This window comes from Zonotrichia leucophrys, chromosome 3 (genome assembly GCF_028769735.1).
Source record: "Zonotrichia leucophrys gambelii isolate GWCS_2022_RI chromosome 3, RI_Zleu_2.0, whole genome shotgun sequence".
In the NCBI taxonomy this organism is placed as follows: domain Eukaryota; kingdom Metazoa; phylum Chordata; class Aves; order Passeriformes; family Passerellidae; genus Zonotrichia; species Zonotrichia leucophrys.
Genome location: NC_088172.1, coordinates 59,858,148 through 59,871,364, shown reverse-complemented (window position 1 = coordinate 59,871,364; position 13,217 = coordinate 59,858,148). Strand labels below are relative to the sequence as shown.

At 38.0% G+C, this 13,217-nt stretch overlaps 1 long non-coding RNA gene across 3 annotated transcripts in view; it reads right to left on the bottom strand.

Annotated features, from left to right (window-relative positions):
• Window positions 1-12,720, bottom strand: part of LOC135445636 (uncharacterized) — a 28,057-nt gene extending 15,337 nt beyond the window's left edge. The window contains exons 1-2 of one of the 3 annotated variants that reach the window (XR_010439572.1): window positions 12,635-12,720; window positions 699-857 (exon numbers count right to left, since the gene is read on the bottom strand). This is a non-coding gene — a long non-coding RNA (uncharacterized LOC135445636). The remainder of the gene's footprint in view (window positions 1-698; window positions 858-12,634) is intronic. The other 2 variants (XR_010439571.1, XR_010439570.1) reach the window with 2 other exon arrangements.
• Between the last annotated feature and the right edge of the window lie 497 nt (window positions 12,721-13,217).

Here is a 13,217-nt window from a genome sequence, read left to right as displayed (position 1 = left end):
AGACCTTTCAAATTTCAGAGCACCAGAGTACGCAGTTCCAGTCTAATATACTGGTAGTTTTTGGATTTGCAACAGATTTCTGTAGAATTATTTTTTCCCTTTTTAAATTGGATCCTGCCTTCATCAGAACAGTCTTTCCCTAGGTTCATAACGCTTCCTGGTGTCTATATAAATGAAACAGTTATAGCAGAGAAAAACATTTGGAATGTCACTCTTGTTTACAACTTTTGAGTCCCGTCATCATTGTACGTCTCGTTTGGAGCCATTAGTCTGTCATTGTCATTACTTCTAACACAATGCCTAAATGGGAAATTCTGTTAAATTCTGATAAAACCTCTGCATCTCTTTTTATGACTCCTGAAATAAAAATGGTTCCAATGGTGATATCACATGATGTGTTGAGCACAGAAAACCTTGCCAATGGGAGTAAACTTTGATTTCTAAGCTTTAGAGATGCAACCTATATAACCTCAAACATTTTAGTTTAGCATGCCAAATTACACTTTCCCCCCCCACACACACACAATTTGACCTGGATACTCAGCCAAATAGCAAGTACAAGTAACATTGGTATATTTTTTGGTCATGCCCAGTCAGACATAGGCAGAGTAATCAGACTCCTCAGAAGCTGCCAGTGTCACCTTTCTATGAAACATAGAGAGATCCAAATCACCACACCAAATAAAACAGATACTCACATTTGGTGTTTTATTATCCCCAGGACAGCAATGAGTTCTTTCTGTCTCAAAGAATTCCCTTCTTCATAATGTTACAGTCACCATATGTGAATAAGAATCCAGGCTGGACAAACCACAGAGACAAGGGCTCAGTGCAGGCTCCTGGAGATATTTGTGGACCTGGTAGGAGTGAAAGAACACTGGTTATTGCTTTGCATGGTAACTTCTAAAATCAGAAAGGAAGGTGGTTGCACTGATACGATCTAAAATTTAAGGATTCATTTCTTAAAGATCAATGTTCAATGTGTTGACTTGAGCCATCTAAGATAATAGGGGAAAACCAAATTTTCACCTAAGTTAGTCATACAGGTAAAAGAAGTGTGTGAGTTATCAGCTGACCCTGAAATCAGCCCATGGTAAACCGGAATACTCAAAAAAGAACAGCAAAATATGTAACCAAGGTCTTAAAAAATGTACCTCTTTTAATAGAAAAGGCAGTAAGATTTCACATTTCCCTTTGATATTTAGGATGTTATAGTAAAGACAGTTCTATAATTGCAACAGCACATACACAACCCAAAGGCTATAATTCTAATTAATTAAATCACTCTCTCTGTACTTGCTGCTGCTGCTTTTCAGCTACCACTGCTAAGTTATGTGCATTTCAAAGGAATATTTCATTTTCTGAACTGCTTGTTGGCACAAGGTGTGTAGTAGCTATTAGCAATATTACTGAATATGAGATAGTTAACAAGGTAGCAGCCTTAGCAAAACACAGCTTGATGGCAGCAAAAGGAAAAGAGACTTCAACTAAGAATTGCTGCCAAATGAGTGATGTTTCTAAACTCAATTTCATTTAAAGATTAAAGGAAGAATGCAGTATAAAGTACTCTATGGATACCATTTGAAGATACCATCTTAATATTATCCTACAATCAGTGATTAAAAGCTAAATAATCAGGCTAAAAATCAAGAAAAAGATAAAAAAGTAAAAACAATTTAAAAAGTAAAATCTGTCCTGCTACTCCCCTTCTGCTGTTGTTGATATTCTTCAGAAAAAAGTAAAAGATTTTCCTTACTTCCAGGAAAGAGGAAAGAATGGAAATGAGTCTATTTACCAATTTGAAGTATGAATAAATAGGTAGCATCAGCACAGCCATTAGCTTAGAATTGACATAGGTGGAGCAACCAGTTCCCTGAAGCCTCTAATGCCAAACACATACTGGGCTGACCACAACTAGTAAAGTTATTAATATAAAGTAATACTCAAATACCTCAAATTATATATAGCTACAGCCTATACACCATCTATAACCATCTAAGTTCAAAGATCATTTTTACTGATGTACATTTCATAGTTTCATAAGCCTTAAAACTGGTTCTAATATTTGATACATATCCATGTATATGATTCTCTTGAAGCTACAGCTCTTGGCTTGGTATAAGACTGGGTTCAAAAAGGGATTTTCATCATAGCAACATCCAGTAAGGGCAAATCCAGTACACGTAAGGGCAAATTTAAAACTGCTCAAATTAATATATTGTGTGGCTGCTATAAATGATAAGCTAACATATGTGCATCCTTACCAGAGACAGTAGTCCAGGGTGAGGGACACGGTAACTACAGCTAGAATTTTGGAAAACCAAATGGTCCCTGACCTTGACTATCCAATCAGCCACTCAAACTTTCTTTCAAGAAAATTTGAGCCTATTCTTAACAACAATTGTAATTATAAGGTTTCTCAGTTTAACTGATTATCATCTTCTCAGAATTTGCAGATTTTGACTCAGGAAAATCTGCCCTAATTTTTGCAATATGTGTAGTCCAATGCTCATTTTGAAGTACACACCATGGAGAAATTTATATCACCTGAAAGATATTTCAGTCACGTTTAAATGACATGGGATACAGTGAGCAATACAGGAGGAAATGCTCCTGTTATTCTCAACACACTGTTAGGAAGCACTGACAACCTGCCTTGCTTACATACGGCATTTCTTTAATGGATTTTTCATTCTCTGGATTCACTGGCAGGAACTTGGGCTGAAGTTATGATACTTTGCATATTAAAACACTGGAAAGATTATTTTTATAATGCTTCTTTCTGAATGTTTTTGTGTCAAAAGTATGGCACAAAAGTTTTCAACAGCAAGCTCTTTGTGGCTATTATTCAATAAAACAAAACTGCTTTCTTCTTTTACTGTGTTTGTGTCTCCAGTGTTTCCTCCTATAAACTGCATTGAAAGATTATATTCTGCAAGGAAACCAATGAAATACAAATATCTCCTCTATGCATGAGCATTGCAGAGGAATGCAGAACACCAGAGGAATATTACTGACATATAAAAAATAAACAGTCAAAAGTGGAGAAAAACCAAGATTAAGGATGCATATTCCATACTGAATGAGTTCTTTTTTTCTTGCAGCAAAGATTAATTACAGTATCACACAATGCCCAAGTCTTGCTTTGCACTGCCATGCATAAGAGGACAAGTGCAAAATCATTCATTTATAGAGCTAATGAAAGTTCAGGATAAATTTGTGAGTTAATTTAACCAGAAACTAAATTTAGTAATCCAACTCATCACTGAAATATTCTGGTTTTAATACACAGAGAGCATAGGTTTTCGTAAGTCATGACAAAATATGAATTTTCCTCCCAAAGCATTTCTCAAGCTTATCAAGTCATTGAAAGCACAGACACAAAGACAGTCAAACAGAGCATTTGAAACTACCAGCTACTGCATGATTTTTCTTTCTTCATATATGTAGGAGGTGCAATTAGAGGACCAAAGGGAGAAAGGAGGGACAGCTGGATACTACTTTATTTCATTGGTGTCAGCTATCAAAATGGCCTGTCATGCTCTGATCTCTATAAATGCAAGATTTACCATCTGGACATGCAGTGCAGGCTACAGTAAATGGGCCCAGCCCTTATGCTTTTCAGAAATGTGAAGCAATCAGGATGGTATAAGATGTAAGTGGGCCCAAAAATCACAAAAAAAAAATTCAATGTTTTCTCACCTGTTGTCTGAATTGAAGCAGAATGCTGACAGCTGGGTTTGCTATTTATAGACATGAAAAAATTATAAAAGGATATTTCTGCTCAGTTGAGGTCATGTCATGCTGGGTCTCTAAAGCAAGTATTTGGCAAGGTACAAATCAATTTATCTAAATGGAATCAAGCACAGAAATATCAGCCAAAACTCCTGGACTCTCTCTTTGATACCTGTTAGTCATGGATTGTGTTAGCTTTTCCTTGAACGAAAATCACAGTGTTGGTCCTTTTTGCAGTGACATTGGGCTTGTTCTAAGAAGAAAGTTGAGCACATTAATGAGCATGTGAAAAATGGTAAATTGAAGTTGTTAGGCCTGGTTTTGCATGTTTCTGTCTGTTGGTCTGGCCTTGTTAAACTGCTGTGGCTTTCATCAAATCAAAGTGCTTGACAAATTTTACAGAAGACTCCTAAATGCAGAAGGTTCTGGACATAGAATTTTAATTTCTGGTAAACTTTGAGCAAATATTTTAGACAAATTAAAGAGCTCTGAAAAATCCTCTTTTCTCACACATGCATGTTTTCTGAGACACCATATAATCAGTTGCAAAACCAGATGATTGAGCATTCTGGAGTAATTTCAGAATGTGGACTGAATTAATTTTAGCGATGATGATAAATAAAAGAAAAAATGAGAGATGTTACTGAAAACATTGAAGAATAGGGAATGCTTTGCTTCAGAAGCTTTTTTGATGTAACGTACTAAGCAAACAAACATTACATTACCCATGCATTTGGAAACATCCAGGACCATAGGAAAAATCTGTCTTCAAAAGAGTCATTTATATCACAGTAAGCCTACTTGAATCATCTGGTACTTAAAAATGTCTACACCCACATGTTCTGTCCTCCCCAGACCTTGATTTATTACATATATATTGAGATGGTTTGTCAACTTCTGTTCAGCATGGGAAAAGAGAATTCTTTGGGGAGATCTCATTGTGGCCTCCCAGTACTTTAAGGGGGCTCATAAAAGGGAGGTCAAAGGACTTTTAAACAAGCAAATAGTGACAGGAAAAGGGGCAATGGTTTTGAATAGAGAGAGGACAGGTTTAGTTTAGATGTCAGGAAGAAATTGTTTACTCAGAGGGTGATGAAGTGCTGGAACAGTTTGCTTAGAGAAGTTGTAGGTGCTCTACCCATGAAAGTGCTCAAGACCTGGATGGGGCCCTGAGCAACCTCATCCAGTGACTGGCACCCCTTTCCATGGCAGAGGGTTGGAACTCGATCTTTAAGGTCCTTCCAACCCTAAACACTTTATGCTTATTCTATGATTCTAGGGTACTTTCAATTTTAGCTGATGTTTGTGAATCAAGATTTCCTGGACTTAAAAGTCATAGAATCTTTGAGGTTTGAAAGGGACCATCAGGTCCAACCAACAATATAACTACCATGTTCACCATCAAACCATTTCCTCAAGTGACACAGCCACACAGGTTTTGAATCCTTCCAGGGATGGTGACTCCATCACTTCCCTGGACAGTCTGTTCCATTGCTTTACAACCTTTTCTGTGGGGGGAAAAAAAAAACCCTACTGCTCAGTCTGGACCTCTCCTGGTACAATTTGAGGCCACTTTTTCTCATCCTGTCACTTGTTACTTGAGCAAAGAGACTGACACCCACCTGGCCAGAGTCTCCTTCCAGGGAGTTGAAGGGAGCCATAAAGTCACCCCCAAGCCTCTTTTTCTTATGGCTAAACAACCCCAGATTCCTCAGTGACTCCTCATCAGACCTGTGCCCCAGACCCTTCCCCAGCTCCGCTGCCCTTCTCTAGACTCACTTCAGCACCTCAATGTCCTTCTTTTAGTGAGGGGCCAAAAACTGGACATGGGATTTGAGATGCAGTATCATCAACTGCTCTAATTAATATTGTGAAAAGTATTTCCCCTGAAATACATGTGCTTGCTCTATCTTGACCCTGCAGACACAGAGGTATTCTGAGTTTACCCTCTGTAGATGGTTTGGTATTTTAAACGCCACCTGTGACGTGGTCAGAAAGGCCAAGGAAGATGTATTGGCCATTCTTTACCAAATTTTCAACACGACTGTGTTTTAATTTTCTAAAGTTTGATTTGAGAGTCACTGAAATGTATAGTCTCTCAATGCAGTCTGTTACTATTTTTATTAATTAATAATAATGATAATATATAACTATATGCCTACATTATTATCTATATAAAATCCTAACACTTTTATAGAGTACGAGAATTTCAAATCCTGCATTAGTCTGCCTCCAGAGACACCTCTTCACTCTCAGTCCTGCTGATCCCTGGGTTGCACAGCTCTACAAGCCTGGCAGGGAAGCACAGAGCAGTTCCCGCACCTCTGCTGCCTTGCACTGGCCCACCTTCCCTGTCCTCACTGCTGCTTTTGTAAAGCACATCCCCAACATTACCTGGGGTTTTTTATGCATCCTCAGCCTGTCTTCCTTCACTTCCAACTGACACATATTTAGAAATCTGATACCTACTTCCCTGGTTAATTTGCAGGTCAATTTTCTACTCTGAGTGTCTTGCTCCAAGGGCTGTTTCACAGTGGTCATAGATTTTATGACAAGAACAGCTTGTCTTACCACAGGTTAACCTATTCCTGTATCCCTGCGCTGAATACCTTCTAGTCTTTACCTCATCACAGGCTATTTTTCACCCTTTTTAGTAACCCACATTAGCACAGACACAGTTTATCTATACCTGCCATTCCACCTTTTGTCTCACACCCGTAAATTTGCTCTAGTTGCTTTCCCTGGAGACTTTATTTTCCAGTTTCATTTTAGGCGCTTTCCAATTACAATTCATAATCGTCAAAAGCCTTTTTTTGTTTTGGTTTTTTTTTTTTTTTCAAATCTGCATGGATTTCTCTTCACCAAACCACAGAACCTGATCAGTTTGATCCATCTGGACCTGTCAGCTGTCTTAGTACTACCCAGAAACACCATTTCCCAAAATATTACTCCCTATTGGTGCCCATGACACCATCTTCTAATTTTCATTCTCTTTTTCTCGCTCCAACTGTTTCTTTGGCACAGCCTTTTAGAAATCCTCCTGTCTTGCCATCATTTTCATTGACAGTTTCTGTTTTTTCATCTCTTCTTTTTATAATTTAGTTTTGTAATGTCCAATTACAAAAAAAAAAAAAACAAAAAACAAAATGAAGACCAAAGAACAAACCACAAACAACAACAACAAAAAGACTTTAGAATCCCACTCTAAATGCATGACACATGACCTTGGATTTTTATCACTTATCCTAAACTTCCCATTGCAAAAGCAGACCTCTGTGTTAGCCCCATCAAATTGTGTACTGAAGGAAGTTCTTCAATTTGACAATCATCAAAATAAGATGACAGAAAAATTAGGTCATGTATCTGTGAGAAACAGGCCAGCTAGGCTTCCCTTTTGCAGAGTAGTTTAAATCAAACAGTTCAGAAAAGCAAGTAATTTATATCTGGTTGCAACACATATTGATGACAGCCAGTAGGAGGAGAAGTTGGAAAAATAATCAGCTGCATCCTGTGCAGAGTATTTTGAACTTCTGAGTGATCTCAAGCCATGTATTCCACTAGTAATCACAGTCATGTGTGCTGTGAATTTAGAAAGGGCAGTACAGGAGGTTGCTGTCCCATCTGTCCACACCGTGTTCCTGCCAAGCACCCCTGCCATAACAGTGGCAGAAAAGAATGAAAATATGCAAACAGTTGCCATGTGATTTTAACCACAAGGAAGGCTGGAATCATACCAGTACAACAGGTTGAACTGCAGTGAGCAAGGCACACTAACACATCTGCTTCTGCCTTACTATTCAGAATATCCCTAAAAGCTGGTGAGGAGGAAAGTGAGCTACTAGGGGGAAAAGATTGTTTTCACTTACAGTAGCTTTTTGCCCTCCTGAACTTGAGTGAGAATATCACCATTTCTTCCTTTCACACTCTTCCCTGCTACCCTCAAGGCATCAGTGTGGCAACCTGGGTCAGTGCCAGAAAATGCACATCAAAAGGGGAGCCCACACAGACAATTTTACAGAATTTTTCACTGCCTGGTGTCCATCTAGGGGAGGAAAGAATCTCTACTCAAATACCTTGCTTAGTGATACACAGCACTTGGAGTCTGTTCTGTATTCTCTGACCCAAGACAGCCCAGGCAAATCTGCACCCTGGCTGATGTAGCAGGAGCAGGATGCTCTGCTGCCAGCCCTCCCAACACCCACAAACACCACTAGACTATTAGTACATAAACTGATTATTAAAGATGTATCTCTTACACAGCTTAAAAACGGCAATGACTTGTACACAGTGCTAATTAAACCTAATTTCTTCATGTGTTTGCAGGCATTAGCACTCCTTGCTGAGAAATCCATTATTTATCTACTAAAACAGTCCTGTTCTTGGCAGAGAGTAGCACCAGATGAAATGTTAATTGTTGCACGTTTGAAGTTCAGTGAGGGCAGCATAAGCATGAAAATTAATTTCAGCAAGGCAGCAAAACAATAGGCAATGCACCTGCACAGCAATGTCCTTTGCTCTTTTGACTAATAAGAATTCATCATTTTATGGAATGAAATTCATGGTTGGAGTCATTCCTGGTAAGTTATGTGATAAAAGCTTGTCTGCAAGCCCAGAAAGAGGCACAGAAGCACAACTGTGAAAAAGTCCCTGAACTCTTTTGTTAAGCATTTTGTTATGCAGCAAGCCCTTCCCTGCCCTGCTGACAAAGTAGTTCAGCTTTGTAGAAATATCTTGTGCTTCTTGAGCGCTGATGGGAGACACAGACTTCCCAGAGAAGGATAGAAGAGCCTCAGACAGACCAGTGAGCCAGTAGAAGGAAAATAGGATGGCCTTGCTTCACATCCTGCATCTCCTACAAGACACAGTGGTTGATCCCTTGGAAGCCTTTGGGCTGGGACTTCCAAGAGAGTGTGAAGACTGACCACAAATGCAGAGAAAAAAAAAACTCTGAATGAAGCATGGCCACGTTTAGGTATTTGCTAACCTGGCTATTCCTTCATTTAAGCCAGTGGAATAAGCCAATCACTCAGCATGGGCAAAGTGAAGTGTCAAGAGCAGTAAACAAAGGCAACTGATAAATGCTGTGCTGGAAGAAGGAAGCCACTCCTGTGGAGAACAAGGCCAGCAACGTGGCTGAAAAGGAGAGCTTAAAGCTGATGCTGGTTTTGAACAATATTTGCATTTGCTTTCTCCAAACATGTGTCATCTTGAGAAATTGAAGTGCACTGTTTATACTCAGCATTCCCTTTTGGTTCTCTTTCATTGCATCACATGGTAATAATTTCATATTGCAGAGCTCCTCAAAGAGATCACACAGTTCAAATTATGAATTTGAAAGCAGAAAGCTGACATTGAAATCTGTTTGCTGCACTTGCTGGAACTTAAAGAACTTTACAGAATTGTTTTAGTATTTCAATTTTTTTTCTAGCTAGGAAAATGAAGCATTTAAGTGCCAATGCAAAGGAAAGCATTGAAGTTCAAGGGCTTTTTGATAAATGACAAAAGATATAAATGACTTAAAGCAATTATTGCATTTCCCCTGCAGTCCAGCGCTGTTTGTATAAAGAGATAATTGTCACTAGGAAAGCATAGAACCCACAGTTTGATTCTCAGTGAGAGAAATCAAACATGCCTAAAAAACAACATTACAAGAAACCTGATCAATTGTATTTGCAAAACAAATGCTTGGCAGCCATTTCACTTGCAAGTAATCTAATGCATGATGCCTTTAAAATGCTGAAAGGAGTTTCTTATACAATTATGCAGTAAAAGGCAGAAATAAAAAAAACCACAATTATTGTTAAAAGACACTGAGGAATCAAACAACCCAACACTCAAGTGGCCATGCTATGACTGCATTTCTTGTTGGGAGACAAGACATGGCATGTGAGTTTTGACTTCTTTCAGCTATCAAATAGTCTCTTTGTAACAAATGTTTGTTAAGCTTCTCTAGTATCAAAGAACAAAAGTTCTGACATATTACAACTCATTTCTTTTCCCCACAAAGCATCCTGAGAAAGACCCTGTCATTTTTGCCTAGAAACTGTTGAATATCATGCTATTTCTGTGGGACAGGACTATTAAGGGATTTTCTTAGTACATGATAAAGATTTTGAACTATGAACGGGAGTCCACAGAATTTAACCTAAATGAGAACTATTAAAGAAAATTAATAATCCTAGGGAAAAAAAATTAAAAACAGCAAGTTATTTACTCACACATATGAATGGCATTTTATGCCTTTTTTTAATTTAGGAAGCAACATATGAACCATAAGTTTTTCTACATAACAAACATTGATGTGTTACTTAAAGAAATAAAATTTATATTAGCTGAGATTTTGTTCAGACAAGAATACTGCAACTTCTTGGTCAATCTGTGCTATAAGTTACATATGTTATGTCAAGATGAATTTTCTAGAGGTTTTGTTTCTAAATTGGCTTTTAATCCTTCCTTTAGGAAATGCCTTTCTCAGCTCTTTTCAAATGAAATGAAGACAAGGAGAAGAATTTAAGTCCAAATATACTAAAATAGTTCATTAGCTGAATTCTGAGGAATTTGTGCATCACAAATTCCTCTTTCCATTGACCTTAATAGTCAAACCCTCTGGATGACTGAGCATTTAAAAAAAAATCAAATAAATTAATGAAAAAGCAGCTTTATGATCCCTCATATAGACAGTTGGACACAAGGTGAAAGAATGCCATTAAAATTTTGATAAGTATCATACAGTCATGCATTAGGTTGGACAAGAATGAAACAAACTCCCAAAGGAAATGCGTCATTACCAATGTTGAGGGGCATATGAAAGTTTTATAACTCTTTCTTCTTTCCTTTTATACTTTCATCAATAACTCAGATTAAGATGCCATGCCCTGATGCAGTCCCAGCAATATATCTAAATGCTGTCTTTACATGTAATAACTTATTTCCATATTTGGCAGAAACTCTCAGAAGTGTTCTTGTCTGCAGCTTCAGATCTCAGTGCAGTAGTGCCATGAGATTTCAGCTGCAAAATTTAAACTTCCACCTTTGTACATAGATCTTGAACAAGAGTTTACTCCATCCTTCAAATGTCAGAGTTATGACTGTAGAATGCATTCAAAAAAGGACAGGCTAGATGGTTCCCTAAACCAGCAGAGGTTAGTGCATCCTAGGAGCTGATCCAGTCCAACAAGTTCCCAGAATTAGTCCCTCCTCTGAGAGTTACTGAGGCACACAAGTCAGAGTAACTGATTTATGGAGAGTTGGAGGATTTCCTCTACTTAATGAAAAGGAGGAATAGTGAAAGGTGGAGTGAAGGAAGTCTCATACTTGAGAAATGTGTAACAGGAAAAACAACTTAAAAGTGAAACAGGAATATTTCTCCCCTGCAGCTTCTAAGTCTTGCCAGTCTCTGTCCAGTATTAGACAGGAAGCACAAAAAGCAGTGTGGCCAGTGAACCACTGACTCACATCACCTCTCCCTTACAACCTTTTTAGCTACCCTTTTTGCTCCCACCTATTGCTCTCAGCTGTCCTGTCTCACTGCTTTACAGAGAGCAAACTGCAAGGAGTCCAAGACATAAAAACTCAATAGCATCTATATTTCTGCTGAACTCTAAGGTAGCTCTGACTGCTGACAAAACAATTTTGCATGAGGAACAGGAAAATAAAGCAAGCTAGTGTGTTTTATTTTTCTTTCCTGTAATCCTTGTGAAATAGAGAAATTCTCTTTGAATTTCAAACAAAAAAATAAAAAGGATGGATTGCTTTCATACTCATTTTAAGAGGGCAAGGGCAAAAAAAAGCATCCACGTGGATTGAAGCCATAAAACTTTACAGAAACTTCCTGTCAAATGAAGAAAAATTGCCTTATTAGGCATAAGATAAACAAATTTCTAACAAAGAGAAAATTCACAGTAAAAACCTAGGAAGGTTAAGACATTAAGAAATGCCAATAGTTCTTTGAATATTCTTGCCTGGTTTTGTTCCACTTTTCCTGTGGCTTAAGTCTTTTTAAGCAACCAAATAATCAGCTTATTTTCTTTGTAATTTTGAGTTGAGGAAAACAGGTGAGATTTTCCCTCCCCAGCTGAAGCATTCACAAGCTTTCTGAACCCTCACATGTTCCTCCGACTGAAAAAAACCCCATCATCCGCAAAGAATGAGCCTCTTACAAGGCTACAGCCAAAAACAGACTTGAAAATGTTGCTGACAGAGTGAGAATTAAGTATTTCTGACCTTCAGGCTGCCTGTCATAAGTCCAGCAATACTTTTAAGCATCATATATGCCCCATCAGAAATGCCATTTGTTCTGTGAGAGGTATTTCTGCTAGTCCCTTAAATTAATACCAAATATTGCATTGACTGCAAAGCAATTTTTTCATGGAACACATTAATTACTTTAGGTTTCATATTGTCCTTCAGGATCTTGACAGAGCATTGTGATACTGTGGGACTAATTTTTGTTTCCTCCCACCTGACTAGAACACAAATTTAAAGTACCTTCTAGCTGCACGAAAGAGTGCTTTACTGCAAAAGTACACATTATAAGAGTAATAGTTAATTAAATGTCTGAAGGATTTTTTTCCTTCCCTTGCATTTGCTGTATAAACCTCCTCCATAAGGCAAGCGCATTCTTTAAACAACTCTGTGCTGGTAGAACCATTTACGCATTTTCACTTTTTCAAGCAGTATAAAAAAGTTAAATATCCTCAAAAGCTTTAACATCAAATTTTTTTCTGTAAGTTCTAGATCTGCTTTTATCATTCTTTTATTTTTTAGATTGATTTTATCAATAAAGAATCCAGGATAGTCCCAGATACTTGTCAAAAGCAGAAGCATATTAAAAAATTATTTGGAATAGCAGACATGGGGGATATTAATATGTTGTCATCTTATTGCAAAAGTTCCATACCATCTTGGTGATTCCTCATGGTCAGCTCCTCCACAGCACAACCAACAAACTCCAACCCTCCTCACCCAGCTAACCCACTCTTTTGTAGCACTCGTCTTCTTATTGGACACAGCTGTGGCCTGTTAAGGGCAGGCCTGTTCCTAATCTTTGGTGATTGGTACAGCTGCAACTCCTCAGGTGTGAGACCACCTTCTGCACTATCTTTATTTTCTTACATTCTATCCCTCCACATTAATGCAGCTTCATTATATTTTAAATGTTTGGGTTTTGTCCACCTGACTACTATGCCATACAGTAACTGCAAACTGAAGTGTCATAGCTTCATTAAGGTTTGATTTTTGCCTATAATGTCTTCCTTTACTTCTTGGGTTATTTATTAATAAATCTCTCAATATCTACCCTCTTCAGGGATACTGTAGACATAGAACAGTTGCAGCTGAGTTTGAAACACAGAATCAAATTTAGTCCTTCAGGAGACAAGACGATGTTCCAGGTCAGGTCTGATCTAGATTTAAACATTTTATTGCAAGTCACAACGAGAACACTTATCTTTAAAAATAGCAGACTTTGAAACTGAATGTGT